At 43.7% G+C, this 6,461-nt stretch overlaps 1 long non-coding RNA gene across 1 annotated transcript; it reads left to right on the top strand.

Annotated features, from left to right (window-relative positions):
* The first annotated feature begins 5,534 nt into the window (after positions 1-5,534).
* Positions 5,535-6,156, top strand: LOC143152906 (uncharacterized). The gene is made up of 2 exons (XR_012993670.1): positions 5,535-5,932; positions 6,002-6,156. It is a non-coding gene; the product is annotated as an uncharacterized LOC143152906 (long non-coding RNA).
* The last annotated feature ends 305 nt before the right edge of the window (positions 6,157-6,461 follow it).

Genomic DNA, 6,461 nt, shown 5'->3' with positions numbered 1-6,461 from the left:
AATCACGCTTATTACTTTCAAAGGGCACGTATTCTCGGCACGATATAGGAAATTTATTTATAAAAACGGGTAAAACCTACAAGTAGGTTACAAAAAGGATGCAGTTGCTCGAACACGTGTCAATGCTGAAGACAGGGCAGAAACAAAGAAAATTAAAGAACAAAAATATATATTCGAGGAAAAAAGAAGTGAGAAACGGCTACTAAGGACAAATCTCGGTTATTGTAGTAACAGGCGATGCGTTTAAAAATTAAAAAATTTTGAATCAGCCACGCGATTGCTCTGACAATTAAAAATAAAAATGACGAGACAGTAACGTGACTATTTAAGAAAAATATGTAAAACGTTGGTAGAAGAAATTATACCTTGCTTCGAAAAATGTTTCGAATTAATATTACAAAACTCTCAACGAAAGAACTTATTTTAACGGATCGACCGTCGAGGTAATTTGACAAAAATCTCCACGAAACAACTTATTTTCACACAACCCTGGAAATAATTTCACAAAAATTCCCACCGAATGGAATCCCCGCCGTTTATTTTAACCGCGAGACAGTATTTAAATCTCTCGTGGTATACCAAATTGAAAAAAAATTTTCGAAAACTTAAAAAACTGAACGGGAGTTTCGTAAACGCATAACGGTGAAAAATAAAACGAAACGGGTAATAGTGAAAACAGCGGGAAAAATAAATTCACGTCGAAACAGTACCACCGTATATCGCGCGAATTTGTTCCGCGATGAAGATGTGCTTAAAAAATTCGCGTTCATAAGTCCCCTTTCCCCCCACCCCCACCCCCACCCCCTTCACCCCCTGGTTCTCGACTTCGAATTAAAAAACACCGGGGTTCGCTCTTCGCTCGTTTTCCAAAGGTCCGCGGAACTTTTAATTCCAAAATTCAAATTAAAGCGTCGCATTAGCGATTCGCCGAGCTGCCGGCCGGCTGGCGTTCGCGCGCCACTTAAGCCTTCAAACTCTTCCGTTCTAAATTCAAATTAAACCGTCCGATTATTAAATCCGCCCCTCCTATCTCGCGCGCGATAATGAAACCGAGTGAAAGCGACACGCGCACAAAAGAAAAGAGGGAGATCCGTCCGTCGAGCGATTCGACCGCTAGCTCGCTCGCGCGGATCGCCGCGGATTTTCAGAGCTTCCACCTGAAACTCTCTCTCTCTCTCTCTCTCTCGTCTCTCTTTCTCTCTATCACGCCGGTCTTCCCGGTATTAAAAAGTGTTCGAACGTTTCGATCGGTCGAACGAAGGTAAATAAACGTTCCGCGGGAAATTGGTAAATTTTTAAGAACGCGGTGGAGTGGTGGGGATAGACGGATAAATATTGACGCGAGATGAAATAATAGGAGCGTGGAACGACGATGGTGTGGAACGGTGACAACGAGACGAGAATAAAGTGAGCTTAAATTTCGATACCGATGGTAATTAACACCGATAATGACGACAGATGTAACGTCGATGCTGTGAATTATAACCACGCGTTGTCATTTGGAAAATAATTCACGCGACGAGAGACTGTATTAGGTAAGACACTTTTTCATTAGTTTGCGTCTTCTAGGAAGAGTACATGGGTTATGGGTGGATAAATATTGAAACGGGATGAGAATAATACGCGACGATAACAGTGGCGCGAAAATGAAAGGAGTTTAAATTTCGATGTCGATAGTAATCAACACTGATAATGACTGGCTAAAGTGGTGCTAATTGTACATATTGTATTAAAGTTTCGAGTGTCTTGGGAAATATTCATAGGGTACGATACAATGGGTATAGGTACATTAAGAACATATTTTTTCAAGACACTGTGTGTCTCGTGAAATCTTGTACAACGTGTTAACAATATTGATGATGTTCGTAAAAATGAGCAAAATGCGTAGAGAGAATTTTTGACGAATCCAAAAGTTTTTGCTGTGTATTTTTCATTTTAGCCCCCTCCCCCTCTATATAGTGCACCTAACATAAACTACATTTAAATTTGATTTAACTCCCTCTCGCTGTTTCTCTCTCAAGCGTCCTCGATTAATTCGAAGGCCAGATTTGAATACCTCTCTCTCTCTCCAATTGTCGCGGTTCGAGTCTCACGACAGCGACAATTCGAGAGGCTCTCGACGCACGAACCACCCTAGTGTCTCCAATTTTTACCAAGTATACATCCCATGTTTAATTCACACCCACAAATACACACATGCCTTTCGATCTAAGAAACGAATTACCCAGTGCAATCGCGCGCTGTTTCGAATTTAATATCGAAACAATGGGAAAAAACTGGCGAGAAAAAATATCGAAAACTCGAACGAAAGATCAAGATTCTCGTTTAAGTAAAAATTCTGCTCGAAATCCGAACGCGAACGGACCACCGATTCTTCTCTGGAAAAACCGTCGTTGGTCGCTAAAAATCAACGAACCGAACCATTACACGAACACGGAAGAAATTACGGATACGTTTTTCCCCATTGGGTTCCACGTGACGATAATAATTAATCGTATCGTATCAAGAGAGAGAGAGAGAGAAGAAAAAAAGAAATCGTACACACCGAGATAACGGTTCTCCGGTTCGGTGTACCCTTCAGTGCGCACGCACTGTTTCTGAATAGGGAATCGCGCGACTCCCGATGGAAAGTCAAAGCGAGACGAAGAGAGAGCGAGAGAGCAAGAGGGTCGATGGCTGTTCGCTCGACAGAAATAGCCGCGGAGCCGTTTCAACATTCAAAGGCTTGCACCGCGACAAATTCCACCTTGGTGCAACCTTTCATCCTTGCTGGCGGCGCCTCCCTTTCTCGAGCAGGCGGCCTTGTTTATCACCGCCGTCATATCGGGGGGAACGGGGCGGTTGCCGAGTCTCGAAAGAGAGACTCCTCGGCGTCGCGGCCGTAACGCAATTACGGCCGCACTTAATTTGTTTGAAGTACACTGCGCCACCGGCGGAGGTGTTAATGGCAACGCGACCTCATCCACTTCTACGGACCTCCCTCTCGTTCTTCTTCCCTCCGCCGCCGCCGCGCCTCACCGACCTCCACCTCCGACCCCGTACACCGCGCCTCGCCCCTAACCCTACACTGCTGCCCCTCGTAGCGCGCTCCCTTTTCTCCCTTTCTCTGTTTCCGCGCGCCGCGCACAATAACCGAGCCGCACGCCGAGCTACGGGGTGGCACGAGAAATATAATCGGGGGCGAATTTTTAACGGGATACGCGTCCCCCTGCACCTGCCCCTGCCCCCCTCCAACCCTGCGCCAACGTGCCGTACACACACCGCGACCGCGAGCTGACAAACAGTCGCCGTTAATTTGGCACTTCGCGAGCGCTCGTTTTCTCGCGGAATTACTTTTCTTCTTTCTTCTTTCTTCTTTCTTTTTTTTTTTTTTGTATTTTTCTTTTTTTTTTTTTCGTTGCTTTCGCGCGCGTTTCGCTCGACGCTCCCTGCGATCCGTAATTCGAATTTTTCTATTCAATTTGGACCCCACGGAGACAGCGAATCGCGAAGAACTCGGTACCCCCACCGGAGATTCAAATATACGCGAGGGAGGGGAGAATTAAACACTCGCGAAAATCCACACACGCTCATCTTCTCGTGGAATTACTTTTCTTCTTTCTTTTTGTTTTCTATTTTTCTTTTCTTTTTTTCACTCGACCCTTCCTGCGATTCGTTATTCGAATTTTGTATTTAATTTCGACCCCCTGGAGACAGCAAATCGCGAAGAACTCGGTACCCCCACCGGAGATTCAAATATACGCGAGAGAGGGGAGAATTAAACACTCGCGAAAATTCACACGCGCTCATCTTCCCGCAGAATTACTTTTCTTCTTTCTTCTTCCTTTGGTTTTTTATATTTTTCTTTTCTTTTTTTCTTTTTGCGCGTGTTTCACTCTTTTTTCTTACGCTCGACCCTCCCTGCGATCCGTAATTCGAATTTTTCTATTTAATTTCGACCCCCCGGAGACAACGAATCCCGAAGAACTCGGTACCCCCACCCAACACTCGGACAAACGCGAGGGAGCGGTGAATTAAACACTCGCGAAAATCCACGCGCGCAGCGGTTTATCGCGCGCGAAATACACCCGAGCTGGAATTCTCCGAGCGGTTGTACCTGCGCGGAAGATTCCGGGGAATCTTGGAGTGTCTGCAGAGACAGATGTGGAAAGTGGAAATATTTTTGGGCGATGGATCGCGGGCTGAATTATGGATTTCAGAAATGGAAAATTAATTTTCAAACGAGCGTTCGTTCGCGTACTCGAATTTTGAGACACACGGGTTCAGTACTGTTAGAAAGTTTTAGGCACACTTTCATGTTTGTGAAGTAGTGTTTTTTTATATTTGCATACTTGTTTCGTTGAAAATATTACCGTGGTAAAAGAATATTAGGTACCACGATGAGACAGAAATGGCGTATGGTGAATGTTTTGTGGAAGAGGTGCAAACTTCTCTTTCTAGATCATTTTTATTGTAGATTTTCGATTAGAAAATATGCACAGTTTACACGTGTTTAGTGAAATAGTAATTTAATTAAGGATTGAAACTGAGAAATGCAATTATAGGACGAAACTTTAGGAACAGAAAATCAGGAACAAGTACCACTGTTCGATGAACATGTACGAAGTTTCATGTAGATGTACGAAGTTTCACGTATTTACAGTTGTTCAAAGTTGAAGTATCATAGTATAATATTTCTTCACGATGAAAAAACGTACAAAACTTATCGAACAACCCAGAATACATCGAATAGAACTCGAGCCAAACGTTCACCGAATCAGCAACCACTGAAATTAACATTTCCCAGCGATATTTTTCTTCGTCCTGGCAGCGATAGTTCCGCAAACATGGCAGTTTCCGTACATAAGGTGGTAACCCATAGATCACCTGTCCGACTGCCATCGCGTCGCTTGAATACTTGTCATTTCCCAGAGCTGACAGACCGTCCGAACGAAAAATCGCATTTGCGTTGAACGTCCCCTGTATTTATTTTTCCCTCCACTTTTTTGCCTCCTACACAGCAAGTGTACCGTGCACCATTGTTACGATATTTAAATGGAACACACGGTACGTTTCAAAATCGCGCGCGCGAAATTTCTAATTTAAATTCTATTTCGGAACACCGACAACGTTGCGAAAATGAATGATCGGGGGCAGAACGTCGAGGATTCGAACGGTGTTAGCGACCAGAAAAAGGAGATTAATTCGAAAAAAGACCATTGAATTTCTTCTATCTGTTCGACTTAGTTGCCTCGAGATCTGTATCGTAGCTATGGCGGTCTCAGGGTTGCGGAGCTCCGGATACGCGATCACTCGAGACCCCATGGGGCAACGTGACAAAATCCACGCCACACAGCCAGCTCGCATTTTCTCGCTATCGATGTTTCCCGAACGCTCGAAGAATCGGTGTGTCCTCTCGGGAAACGGAATCCTCTCGGGGAGAACCGCTTAAATATAGCCTGGCTCGCCAAAGGTTGTCCACAAATTCAAAATCAAAGTCCACGATTGTCGTTGACGCGTCAGAAAGTGGGCTAAGGATGGTGGGAGGAGGAAAAGGGGGTATGGCCGAGGACACACGTGCTCCTTGAAGACGAATCCCAGATGTTGAGTTTACCAGGCACGCCCTGACACTCAAAACGGCCACCCAAGAAATTTCAAACAATAGATCCACTCCGAGTCGGATCTAAACATTCCGCGGAGACTTCCAAACATAAATCTTCCACCACCTACGCTGGCACCACGGTTCCTGCACCACCCACAAACTCTATCGCGTACGTATGTATGTACGTACATACGTTTCGTTCGCCCAATCGCATTTATTAGAGAACCAGTCGTTGGAAAATATCGCCGTCCGGATGAAATCTCGGAGTAAATTGAGTCCATCGAGATCTCTGCTACGGAGGGTGCAAGGACGTTACGAATCGATTCGACGTGTAATTGTTGACGCGTTGTGGTGAGTAATTGCGGAACTGTAAATTTGAAAATGTCAATTTTGTAAATATATGTACGTGTGTGTTGTAAGTGACGACGATGGAAAAACATCCCTGGAGATCTCTGCTCCGGAGAGTGCAGGGACGTTACGAATCGATGTGACGTGTAACGTTAACGTGTAATTGTTGACCCGTTGTGGTAAGTGATCATAGATGACATTATGATTGTAAATTTTGAAGAAATAGATTTTGTAAATGTATGCGTATATCTCGTGGGGGATAATGATGAAAAGACATACCTGGAAATGAAAATAATAAACAGATAATAAAATCAAAAAATAAAAGAATCACTTTACTTCTTTTAGAAAAAGAAAGCTATGAAAAAGTAAAACAAATCACTGTACCAATTTTTAGAAAAAGGAAGCTATGCAAAAATAAAACAAATCACTGTACCAATTTTTAGAAAAAGAAAGCTATGCAAAGATAAAAAAATCACTTTATCAATTTTATTGACAGAATTTTCGAAAACTTTGGAAGAAAATTAAGAAACCT

The sequence above is a fragment of the Ptiloglossa arizonensis genome, chromosome 11, assembly GCF_051014685.1.
Source record: "Ptiloglossa arizonensis isolate GNS036 chromosome 11, iyPtiAriz1_principal, whole genome shotgun sequence".
Taxonomy (NCBI): domain Eukaryota; kingdom Metazoa; phylum Arthropoda; class Insecta; order Hymenoptera; family Colletidae; genus Ptiloglossa; species Ptiloglossa arizonensis.
The sequence above is the reverse complement of the archived record's forward strand: the minus strand, read 5'-3'. Positions and strand labels throughout refer to the sequence as shown.